The sequence below is a fragment of the Periplaneta americana genome, chromosome 4, assembly GCF_040183065.1.
Source record: "Periplaneta americana isolate PAMFEO1 chromosome 4, P.americana_PAMFEO1_priV1, whole genome shotgun sequence".
Lineage (NCBI taxonomy): Eukaryota > Metazoa > Arthropoda > Insecta > Blattodea > Blattidae > Periplaneta > Periplaneta americana.
In genome coordinates, this window is record NC_091120.1 from 190,936,782 (window position 1) to 190,951,162 (window position 14,381).

The window sequence follows — 14,381 nt, forward strand, 5'->3', positions numbered from 1 at the left end:
CGGGGATAGAAAGACTTGTGCCACGACTCGATAAATGTCTCAATAATGGTGCAGATTATGGTGAGAAGTAATTGAAGTGTGGGGAATACAATGCTACAAAAATGGTTTGTAAATATCTTCCCGTTTACTTTCTACACCCTTTTGGAACTTACTTTAAGAACACGCCTCGTATAATAATGAAACAACTATTTTATGATTGACTTATGATGATTAACGATCTAAAATGTAAAAATACAGGTATAAAATTTAATATATAATAAAATTGTGGCTGAACTGTTGGTCTTACGTTTAAATTATAACATTACAAAATTGCAAACATGATAAAAACCAATTGTATGTCAAATGCCTGATGATGCCCGAAGGGCGAAAACGTTTGCTTTAATTTTCATAATATACAATGATATTTTACATATGTAAATGTCATTGATTTTAAACTTATATGTCGGTTAGACTGAACTTCAAATAAAACAATATTATGTTATATTATATTATATTGACTATCTGAATATCTTATCCATCATGCTTTCTAAGATAAAAATATTCCTGTACAGTAGTGACAAAAAAACCGGACTGACAGAATAATCAAAGTCCCCGAAATGAGCCACTGCGCATGCCACGCCCGCATTCACAAGATAGCGAGTAATCTATTGAAATTGTTGTAGTTTCGACTGCTGACGTAGCCCATTTCGAAAGCCATTAGAAAATAAGCTTGCAAAATTCATGTACTGGGAATAATAATTTAATTAAGTAGTAAAATATCGCTACAATCGAAAAGTATTGGGAATAAATTTGAATAAGGAACAATAAAAGTTTCCTTCCCAGGCAGGATTCGAACCACGAAAGTCTTAGTTACCAGTCTATCGTGCTGTCACTGTGAACAAGGCTCTGAAATCAGCTATAATATTTTCGCTGTAAGAAAAATCCTAATGTAAACAACAGCACGTGACTGAAGTGAGGCTTCATTGGCCACTGTTTGGCGCCATAGATTCTCAGTACGTGTTCCCGCCTACTGTTGTACATTCTGTTTCATGTTAAACATTTCCCGTTACTCGTCAAGTAGACCTAACCTCACTACTATGCATTCATTTGCTTAGGAAACATTTACTTTATAAATATACTGTAATTAAATTATCACATAATTTATTATATACATTTAAGATTATTTGTTTTTCCGCTTTTGAGAAGGTTTCCAATCTTATGATTAATAACCACACACACCGAGGATACAGAAGCCATACTTCAGTACCACATGCTTACGTAGTGACGCCAGCTCTTACAAGAACAGACTACCGCGGTGTTGCTGTCGGTATTCATCCGCGTTCATAGTATATATAGTAACAAAATATAAAAGTGGTTTTGCTTTTACATAGCGTGTTACATGTGAGTGAAGTTACATGTTTCATTGTATTTAACAACTAGAATTGAATTTTTTATTTTCAAATAATACAAGATTATGGTTTCCAAACACGAACTATATTTCTCTGCGTCGTGTGAGTGTTTCGACTGGGAGCCAATCACGGGTATGACAGGAACGTGGTTGTGTTTACATTAGGACTTTTCTTACAGCGAAAACAGTATATAGGGATCGGTCCGGGTTTTTTTTTTTTTGCCAATACTGTACATATGACCTTAATTTCTGATTATTCTAATTAATAGTTAAATGTTGGAGACAGATGCACTTAAAAAAAAATTGAACAACAGTTACTGAAGGCAGACGTATTTGCTTATATTTTCCGTTGATTTGTGTTTCTTAACTAACATAACATTAACTGCACATTCTATAAATTTTACAGTTCGAAATTTTGTAATACTGATGCAGCAATGTACAAAATAATAATTATTTACACTGCGTTCACTCCTCTTCTTGGTTGCTACTGTTTACAGACTACTTAAAAATCTCTTCATAGAATTCTAGGTGTTCTTCGGGCACATAATGCTTCAGTTTTTCCAAATTTTTAATTTTATCGGACTTTATTGAAACCCTTTCTGATAAGCTAATTTTTGTGGCACAATTACTGCTCCACGCTGAAGGCCCATAAGAAAAATCTGACTCTTCAATTCGTTTATCGTTGTAGATGTTTTAATACAACCCGTTCTGATATTATCAAAGACGAAGTGAAAAAAGTGTTTAGTTTTACAAGGGCATGAATCATTGACTGATGCCCCTTTAAAAATAAAGTTTTCACTTCGCTATAGAACTTCAAAGAACAAGCAGATGCTTTTTTAATGGCAATCAAATGCGGATATGTATTATTTATATTCTGAAACAACAAAAAACTAAAAATAACCAAATTGTTGACTGATGCTCTTTTAAAAATATACGAGGGTCATTTCATAAATAATGCACAGGTTGACAGAAGTGTGAAGTGGATGACGCAACACCAATGAAAATTACGTCAGTTGCAGTTGAAGGATTGAGGAACAAGCACGTGGGTCATTCCATGCAAAAAAGTATGTTTTTGGACCATGATGTTTCAAAAGTTAAAAATATTGTAGTAGGTTATTTTGTATGTTCTAAATATGAATTTCGAGCAATATTATATTTATATCTTTCATAGTTTGGCAGCAATCAGAATTTAAAATATTGGTTTAACAAAGAACATGGTTTCGTTCATTGAAGTTTTCTTACTGTGTAAAGGAAGATGGAAAAGTGATTTTAATGCTATTCGAAAAAGGAGAGCCTTGTTTATAAACGCCCTTAAAATAGTTACCCACAGTAAAATAATTAAAAAAAAATATAGAACACAAAGTGCAATTCATTTTTAGAGACGAAAAAAACATGTGTTTAATTCTTTAGGGTATATTGATTCCACTGTGAAAATTTCAGAATGTTGACTTACATATCATGTCAATTTTTAATAAAAATAACTCACCGGAACAAAGGAGCTCAGCAGATAGGCTCTCACGTCGTACAGAATAGGTTTTTTATACTACCGGTACTTAATATTTAGACTAGTAATTAAATTAAATTTTACATAATTCTTTCTAAGTAGTACACTTTAATTAATTATTTTACCTGATGTAGTTTCCATGTATGATCGTTCACCTCTGCTTCGGCATATGGACGTGAGGTCGGTCTTGGCCCTTCATGGGCTGTAGCGCCATGGATTTATTTTACTTTTAGTTTCCATGTAGTGTACCACAAGGCCACTCTTAACCGGATTTAGCAGGTATAGGGGAGTCTATATTGAAGGGGTGGTTGTACTGATCCATTACATGGAGTGTACTACGTTAAAATGACAATATTTATGTAGAAAAACGATTAAAATGTTATACAAAATAATGGGTATTAATGGACAAAATATGTAAAGAAAATATCAAGGGAAATAAATATTATTTTACATTAATAATGGGGATTTATGGCCAAAATTAAATGAAAATGCCTAAAAAATGACCGAATAAAACAAAAGATGCTTTTATGAGTTGAAACAGACAAAAATGCCCTAACAAATATGTCTTAAAACGCTCAGTTTATCACATAACATATACAGTAAATACTAAAGCAGCTATGTTTCTGACTTACTAGAAAAAAGATGCAATTTCATCAAAATCCTAGCCCTAGGTGACACTATATTCTTATGTTCTATATCTGCTCTGAATGAATTACAATCTCTAACCAACGATATTCCGTCACAGATGGCTTTATGGTTTGAATCTAATGGTTTTCTGTTTAATCAAGAAAAGACTATCAACATAACCTTTAGCCTAAATCATCTAATACAAAAAAGGACAACATACAAAACTACACCAAATTTCTAGGACTTTTTATAGACTCCAGTTTAACATGGGAAAAACATATCGAATATATATGCACAAAGTTATCAAGAGTGATATATTTATTAAAGAAATTAGTCAGTTGCGTTTCTCAAAATTATTTAAGATGTGCCTACTTTTCGTTCTTTCAGTCGATAATTCGATTTACCTTAATTTTCTGGGGAAATGGTACCAAAATTGGGAGTGTCTTGATTTTGCAAAAGAAAGCCGTTAGAATTCTATGTCAGTCAAACTATCTTGAACATTGTCGACCTCTTTTCAAACAATCACAGATATTAACAGTCATATATACGACTTAGTCTTCGACACTCGACATAGCCTAATATAGACAATTACTCATTAGTAGCCAATATACATGATCATGAAATCAGAAATAGTAAACAAATTAATATTCCATACTGTAGATTACATAAGACTAATACACATTTTTCTTGAGGAAGAGGAATTTTCTGGGTGTCTAGAGTCTGGAAATTTGTATGAATGTGAGTGTGCCGGGTTAATATTAATTAACCAATCATCACAAATATAAAAATACATCAGGACTGTCGCTGGGCAGTAACCTGAACACACGTTTCAGTGTCACATTGTTGACAAGTAACTCCATCCGTTTGCACAACCATAAAGCATTTAATTGATGTCCACATCTGTGGAGTAACGGTCAGCGCGTCTGGCCGCGAAACCAGGTGGTCCGGGCAAGTTACCTGGTTGAAGGTTTTTCCGGGGTTTTCCCTCGACCCAATTTGAGCAAATGCTGGGTAACTTTCGGTGCTGGATCCCGGACTCATTTCACCGTCACGATCACCTTCACCTCATTCAGACGCTAAATAACCTAAGATGTTGATAAAGCGTCGTAAAATAACCTACTAATCTCTAATAGATGCTATAGAGTTACCAACAACGAAAAAAAAAAAAGTCTAGTACACAGTTTTCTATCATGGGAATGAAGGTATACAGCACTTTCATTTTCAAAACTTCCCACTCTAAATAATTATTTAAATCGAATTCAATTTAAACAAAAAAACACGTTAATTTAAATATTGAGGGGAAAGTCTGAAACCAGGCTTAATTGCATTTTAGATTTCACCCCCACCCCCAGCGACGCTCCCCTTTAGAAATTTCAAATGTCACCTCTATATTTTATACTTACATATGAAAGAACATTCAATTGTTTATACATATCATTCATTTATTTCACGTCTTTTGTTTTATATCGTTGCCTGGCAACGATTGTTCTTACTGTTGATTAGAGCTGAAGCTACAAATACCATTGAACATTTCTTGTAATAGTTGTGTTCGTGTATTCAATTATTGTAAAATAGTGTATGCCCTTCAAGAGAGAACAGAAATCATATTTATTTATGCAGCTGGAAGCCGTTGTGGTGGTCATGTTTTCTTCAATGAAGATCGGTCCAACAATATCATCCCCAAAAATTCCAGTTTGTCTGATGGCATATTAAATTGAATTTAATTCAACTGGCGTAATTTTCATAGGTGTTGCGTCATCCAACTCCTCAGTTCTGCCAACCTGTACATTATTTATGAAATGACCCTCGTACAATTCAATTAGATTGGACGAAAATCAATTGGAAATCCATTAAAGATCTGACAATGTGTCGGAATTCGAATTCATATCTTCTTGCTGAGAGAACGATATCTGCCCAACGCAATGGTTTTTATAATAGCTACCCGAGTTCTGATCCGAATTATCTTTTTAACAAATTCCGTTGCCAGTTTCGTCTCGTCGCATCCCTTCTACAGATTCCAGTTAAGTTGAAAGCAAGTACATGTTCCGTGTTCGCCTGTTTTACTGTACACCACCACGTTTGTTTACACAATCGTCAAATCCCACATTTTTTCAATTTGCGTCCTTCAATTGGAGTGGCATAAACTTCCTATTGGATGTAGCGGCACCCAACCGCATATGTTCGATTTTCCGATAGATAACTGAATAACGCAGGAGGGAGAGTTTATCCAGTCCCCAATCTGGATCAGGGCTATTGCTGTACGTCTTCGAGCCTCTGCTTTATCGGCATGTCTTTCTTCTCTGTCATGTTTAACTTTTTTTTTTATCTTAGAAAGCATGATGATAGAGATATTCCGATAGTCAATATAATGTAATATAATCTAATAATATCTTATTTACAGTTCAGTCTAATTGACATATCACAGTTTAAAATCAATAACACTTTAGTACATTATGCAACGAGCGTATAATGAAGGTAATTAAGAAGTGAGTATGGATATTTATGAAACGAGCGCAAGCGAGTTTCATAATTTTCATACCAGCTTCTTAATTACCATTATAGGCGAGTTTCATACGACTTTTTATGCTCGACCATATTTCTAACTTGATATTATTAATTTTAGTGTATCTGACCTGGAGCAATGTCCCGTATGTTGTGAGATGTGCGCAGACGCGAAAGTATTGATTTTTTTTCCGAGGAACAGATGTCCACATTGACCTTGCTAGGCCATAAGAACCTATAGAGATAACATTGAAATTAAATTAGACATTGAAAAACGAGATGACAAATTGTATTTATTTGAATATTATTTACAATTAACGTTAATTATTATAGTAACAGAACATAACCTTCTGCGACAGTATTGGATTTCCAGCCTCCGTGACTTTTCGCTAATTCTCTTTCGATTGCATATCCGAGAATAATCGATACTTGCGGTTTTATAACGGTAGAAAGCTGACCTGCCATTGGCTGAACAGTTGTAACCTGAGTCGTCATTGGCTGAAAGACCTGACCTTTAATGAGTAGGTGTACTTTAATGACGTGCATTAAAGATCTGCTACCAGGTGTATAATTACTACATTTCGGCATGGTCGAGCATAAAGAAATGTAAATGATCATTGCATATTATAACATTGAAATCAAATGTTTTCGCCCTTGGGCATCATCAGGCATTTGACTCACAATATCTTATACAATTTTTCATATCTTTGCTCTGAAATGTGTACCAGATAATTGAAATTTACAATCTTGTGTACAGGGTGTAACAACTTTAATGTTTAGAATTTCTGGAACATGTTCCCTGACACATTCTACGTTGATTAAACCTAACATACCTATATCCGAAATTGAGAGGTTACAGAGATAACAGAGCTGAAAAAAATAGAATTTCTTGCAGCTCCAAGCATTATACCGTTTATACAAGGCCTATTTTATGGCATTACTAAGTAGAGATACATAAGAAACATTTGAAAAGCAGTGAATGAAGGAAATTTTACTTTTAAGAGAAATTAAATTAAAATTGTTTAGGTTGCTAAGGAAACGAAACAGACAACAGTTTAAAATAACAGTTGTGGGAAAAATAAACCGTATTGTGACTAGTTTTTTTTATTGAGTTTTGACCATTAAAACATGCCTTTCGTGTACACACATCAGGAATACGCCTACATAGTTTATGTGTATGGACTGTGTGATGGTAATGCAACAGAAGATGTTTTGGCATATCAAGCACAGTTCCCAAATCGTAGGATTCCTAGTGCACAGGTATTTTCACGTGCCTATTGGCAAATTTCAAGAAGTACAGTGTTTGGAATCTTAAGGACATTTTTTTTTCAACTTTGCACTGCTTCTTTCATACTCACAAGTAGTTGATATTAAAATGTAATATGGTACTAATAAAAATAATGACATAGACATGTCACTTTCGGAAATTGGTGTTACTTCTTTCAGTATTCAGCGATAAAATAAAGCTCAAAAATTTAACTTTGGGGTACAAATACTCCAAACCTATAGAACTTTGGATATAGGTATGTTAGGTTTAATCGACGTAGAACGTGTCAGGGAACATGTTCCAGAAATTCCAAACATTAAAGTTGTTACACCCTGTATATTAATAAAGAACTATTTACAGGGTTAACTCTGTGATAAATAACAATCTGAAATTTAAATGAGTACAGGTATTAAAATTATATATGATAAAATTGTGACTAAAATGTTGTATTGTTCTTATATTTCAAATTATAAAATTGTAATCATTAAAACAACATGATGAAAAATCAAATAATTCCTCTTAAACTTCATAATACGCCAATACACTTCCATTAGTTGAGTGTTTGTAGTGCGAGCATTGGTCTCAATGATTTGTCACTCCATTCAATGGTGGAATCATTATTTAGGTTCATATATACTGCACTAGGTTATATGTATTGACTTTTTGCATTTACATTAAAACAATTTGTAGGGCTGGGTTTATAAGGAATTGTGGCTAACCTAGTTGCGATGCATCCTGTTGATAGCTCTTTAAGTAATCGAGATAAAAATACACTGTATGTCTTTATAACGGGCTGAGCTATTTACAGACGACGTGTTTCAACCAATCATGGCTGCTTATCCTATAATTTTTATGAACCCACCTAGTATTTTATCACCTCCCTAGCATTTGTTTCTTTGTTTGCCAGTACGTTTAATAATTATTGTACATTTAAAATGATTCATGTTTATTTAATCATCTTTCATTAAAACTTTTCTATCATTTGTTTTTTTATTATTTAGGTTATGTTATGCTTCTGCTATATGAGATTATGGATAGTCTCGTATCAGAGATTGCATTCATTCATTTATCCATGACCATAACGAAAAACATGCCTTTACTAAATATTTTTGCGTTTGTAAAGTAGGCTTTTATTCAACATTACTTTATTCCACTAGTGAGATAAAGACTTTTACCTCACAGTTTGAACTTTATCTCACAGTTCATTAGTATTTTCCTAGTACCCGGGCACATACGTATATTTTTCCATTCAACTATTACTCAAGAAGTTAATATATTAGTTACTAGATGTCACCTCTACTTCTTTATTACCATTTCGTAAATATACATGCACTCAATCTCCTTCTCTTTTCTCTATCTACTACGTCGTAATTTGTACATTGTAATAATTTACCTTTTGGGAGGCGAGGAGACTTGAACCTGCGAAGTTGGGTTTATAGGATTTTAAAATAACACGCGTTAGTCAACTGAGCTATACAGACACGATGATAAATTACGTTTGAATATTCCTCTTAAGTTTACAGAAGTAAAATATGAAATTATTTTAATCACTTTAGTCCCGTGAACACTTCTAAATAATCCCTGAAAACACACGTTTAAAATGAAAAATATATATGTATTAAAATTAATTAATTAATTATAATTTGTTATTTATCCAACGCCTTAGATACCATTCTTCACTAATCATGGCCTCCTACAACATGACCTACCTAGTACATGTATCGATTATAAAACCCATGCCATGATATGTGATTATATGAGGACTTATTTTCAACATATTTTCTTTTTTATAAAACATAATTTTTCGTTATGGTCACGGATAAAATTACGTATGGTACTTGTGAGCGTGATCTTTATTGCGCTCGTGTAATTTAAGCACTCGGCTGACGCCTCGTGCTTAAATCTTTCCACTCGTGCAATAAAGATGCACTTACCTCACAAGTACCATAAATAACTATTATTTTATTCCATAAATCTTACATGAGCAGTGAAGCTTCAAGATGTGGAACAAGTCAAAATTTTACAATATTACAATTACAATTTTTACAAATTTTTATAGTTTTACATTTTAGTAATTTTCTACAATTTTTACAATTTTTTACAATATTTTGGCGCGATGTAGTGAGATGAGGTGAGGTCCGAGGATTGGCCAAAATATTACCCGGCATTTGCCTTTTGGTAGGGGAAAACCTCGGAAAACCCCAACCAGGTAATTAAATCCAAGGGGTTGATGCCAAAGACTCGCCATAGACCATCCGGCTTCAGTCCCACGGCTGTGGAAAACCTCCGAAGAAACCAAAGACCAAAGGGGGATCCAACCCAAGCCCGAACGCAGCTCCGGATCAGCAGCCCAGCGAGTCTGCCAACTGAGCTACATCGATCGCTCTATTAAAAGTATACAATACATAGCCAATCAGATTATTAAATTTACAAACGCAAACGATCATTCATCAGTTGAGCTATATGTATAATACAAAACAAGTTAATTAAATTTAAGGCATAAACAATTCAACCAGTTGTGATATACAGAAATTGATAATACATATCATGCAAACTACTTCAAATTACAAACACAAACAATTTATCAGTAGAGCTATATAGATTACTATTCAATTTAAAGCATATACAATTCATCGGCCAAAACTATAGAAATATATGCAATACAAAGTAGCATACTTTCATTAAGCTATACAAATTTGTGCAATTGTTTAAGATATATTGATAACTAGTGGCATTGTGCGGCAAATGCTGCAAACTAAGTTCATTAGACGTTCAAATAATTTTTTTTTTCGGATTTTTTTCAATGAAGAATACCAGACATTTTGAAAGTTATTTGCTCCATAATAATGAAACATAATCCCTCTGAATGTTTTTATGCCAAATACTTGGTCTTGAACCTATCCACCTTCAGTTTTTAAGTTTCAATGCAAAAACGCAAGTAACAATGTCAGGACGATTAGTGGGTTTTCATGTGGGAATAAAGCAATAGCTATTTCAGGTCATTGTGGATTGTAGGTGAAAGTAAAAAAAAAAGTCAGGTTTGATATGCTTTCGAACAATAGACATAGCATCTTGGTATAGCTGCTGCATGTAGAGTTTGAAATGTAGAGGGTAAAATCATTTTATCCTGCTAAGAGATCTTGCTGAAATGATCGGGAGACTACAAAATTTTGTAGGCCTCTTGTTTTATCAGTAAGTAATACCTTTTGATCTTTCCTTAGGAAATATAATTTTTGCGCTCTCTCGAGCCAATACTGAAGAGAATGACGCATATAAATATTCACACCACACCGCCATTAAGTATATGAAAAAGATCGAACCCCACTTGATTAATAACTACAAAAATATTTGATTTTTAATAGCATTATTATTATCTGACGCAAGTTTTATAGTTATTGTGTATATATATAAAATAGCTGCCACTTAGTAAATTATAGAAATGAAGATCTAATTTAAGATATTCTCTACATCTACTTATATAACTCCAAAACATTTCACTTTCATATCAATACAGCATTAATACCTATAACAATGAAAAATAGTCACATCATGACATTAACTATAATAATATTTCATTTCTAATGGTAATAATGTCAACAAACCACGTCAAGTTTTGTACTCAGAAAATTACACACCACAGAATCAGACCTGTAAATTATTTTTAGCAAGTCTTGAAGTTTTTAATAACCAATTGAATTTGAACTCTAAATATGACAGCAATCCTGCAGATCATGGCCTTCGTATAATAGCCTATTGTTTATTGTAGTGTGTGTTTTGTTTTATTCTGAAATGCAATTAATTCTCAAAACTGACTAAAGATGAATTTTGGAAAATAGGAAAATTATGTAAGAAAACTAACGCTTCACTGAAATGTACTATTTTTCTGAAAATCCTTGGATGTTTAGCTTTAAAATGATGGGTCATTCATTAAAATCCGTTCAGCCGTTTTCCCGTAATTTCCATTACCAGTTCAAATTACATAGATTGAAGTGGAACACATAAAAATGGATCTGAATCAACAAAGCCTTCTTGACTAGTAATCGTCCATAGAGTTCAATGAAGATTGTATAATTGGCACAACTGGTAACAAGAGAACAGCTCATAACACACTACTGCCATCTATCAGAATATTTGTAATGACGAGCTAGTACAATAATACATTTTGAAGAGAGTTTAGTATTTTAGTACAGAGCGTTCGCCTACGGGTGGGGCCAGGAAAGCGGCCTGCCTTCGGTATCGCTTGCGGGAATCGTCTATCCGTAAGCTTCCGCTTTCTATACTATACTCTGTAGGGTTTTAATTTTAAAAGTTTAGCAGCAGTAGAGACTGATGTTTTTGAAACACTAACTTCCTGTGAAACACTTCTCAGAGATTTATTAGGAGAGCGTGTAAATGATGCACTGATTTCATCAATTTTTCTCCCGTTAATACTCTTTGTTTTCGCTTAGGAATTGTAGCATTTATCGACCCTGTTGTCCTTAATTTGTTAACAAGACGTCTAACAGTTTCTCTACCCTGAATTGGAGCACACGGATACTTCACTTCAAATTGCCTACGCACGTCTCTACATGACTCTGTTTTCACATACGCATCATACATAAAAACTCTCTGTTCAAGCGTGAATTTTGCGTTTTGCATTGTTAACAAATTTTACACACACTCTGAATATTTAAGCAACTGTGTCAAGAATCTGCACTGTACGTGTTAAATACTGCAACATCTGGCTCACAACTGATAACTTGTCGACCTTGAGTCCTAGATTGTCGATCGTGTCTCAACAACTGCGCGCACAAAGCGGCGTATCAGTACATGCCGCTTTCCTGGCCCCACCCGTAGGCGAACGCTCTGTATTAGAGTACGGTAGGCCTACTTTATTTCTTATAATCTTTATACACTTTCTTTTAATCGTGTAATAGTCAATTAAATTCCACTCGAGTTTTGATTTTCTCTAGGTAAATCAAAACCTCTAGTGAGATTACTGTAGACTATTACACTCTTACTACATCATACTACTTTTGACCAATAAAACGGTACGAAAGGATGTATTTCAACCAATCATGGCTGCTTATCGCACAATTTTATCGCGTCCCTAGCATTTGTTTAATTTTATCGCGTCCCTAGCATTTGTTTCTTTGTTTGCCAACATTTGAAACTGCGCTGGTCTGGACGTCAAAAAAAAATTATGTATATATATATATATATATATATATATATATATATAATTACAAACCACTCCAGTCGATGCACAGCAGTTTCAAATATGACTCGCATTGGCATTCAAGAACAAGAATTAATAAAAATCACTGATCATACCTATGCGTCCTCTGAAATCCGATTTACAAATAAATGAAGAGCACCATTCGGAAATCCTGAATAAGTTGAATACACCATGTAGGCCTAAATCAACGAGTTCCACTTCTATTACGCACACGTCCAATATAACATCAATTGAACCACCAACCATATTCAAATTTGAAAATTGAACATTCAATAATTATTCCTTTTAAAATTATTCATTCGGAAATTCTGAAAAAGTTGAATACACCATGTAGGCCTAAATCAACGAGTTCCATTTCTATTACGCACACGTCCAATATAACATCAATTGAACCACCAACCACATTCAAATTTGAAAATTGTACATTCAATAATTATTCCTTTTAAAATTATTCATGTTTATTTTTTATGTCATCGTCGTTAATTAAAACTTTTCTAACACTTGTGTATATTAGTTAGGTTATGTTATAGCTTCTGCTATATGATATTATGGATAGTCACGTATCAGAGATTGTTTAATATTAAGATTTATTGAAAATCATCTGTCAAGTGACGTTGATTACTAGGATTCGGATAATTGAAGCGGAATGTTGCATTTTAATAAAAATGAAACTGAATGAACAAAGCCTTCTTGACTAGTAACATTGCCATCGTGTATAATAGATCGAGAACTTCTCGACGAGAAGGCATTGCTCACTACTGCCATCTAGAATGCATCTAGCGTAATATTTGTAATGTTGATATGGTACAATAATACATTTGAAGGCAGTTGTATTTTCGTAAGTCAATTAATATTTTATTGTATTGGAGTACTTCGTTACTTCTAATCTTTATATACTTTCTTCTATTCGTGTAATAGTCAATTAATTCCCACTCGAGTTTTGATTTTCTCTAGATCAGACGTCTCAATAGGGCCTCCTCGGAGCACTTCCTCCTCTCTCTCTTTTTTAATGTAAGAGTGGAACAAGATGCGGGACCAGTTCGTGTATCTCCGGATGACGTCATTGGCCGCGACGTTTGAATAAACATCTGCAACCGTTCCGATGTTGTCTCCATTTCTGAGGAAAGGATGCCCTTATTACCGCATATGTATGAAGAAATAAAAGCTTTCATAGTTACATGAAATTGTGGGAATCGCAAGTGTCAGTGGGTAACTGTTACTACTTCATTAATCTAAAATTGTTACCTAATTTGAATCAAGACCAGTGTAACATAGTAAAGTACTGAAGGATTTGAGAAAAGAATTTGAGACCAGATTTAAGATTTGAATAATTCTAATTTAAAATAATTGTGGATTTCTGAGATGTTTTGGTTATTGTTAATTATTTAAACAATTGCGAAACATATTATTTAGCTATTATTGTAATTAATATATTAATATCGACGTATCGTAAGAATACGTACCTTAACAACAAACAAGTTTAATTGTAATTTAATTATTATTATTTTATTTTATTTTATTAAATATAGTATAAACTTAAAACAAAGAAAGATACCACAAACCACTTACTAGAAATGAAGTACTGTTGTTGTCTAGTCAACTGTCCGAAGACAGGTGTGAACCTCACAAATGATACCAACAAGGCACCACTTATGAGGCAACTAGGCCAGGAGATAATGGGATAGAGTGGCCAGTTCCTTGTGCTTAAATAATTACGTAATATGTATGGTTCTTCATGCTTCAGATCCCTTCGTTTTACTTATTAATATGTAACTAGAAAATAAATTTATTATTATTATTACTACTACTACTACTACTACTACTACTACTACTACTACCGCAAACTACTTAAGAAATTTTATTCCTTCCGAAAACA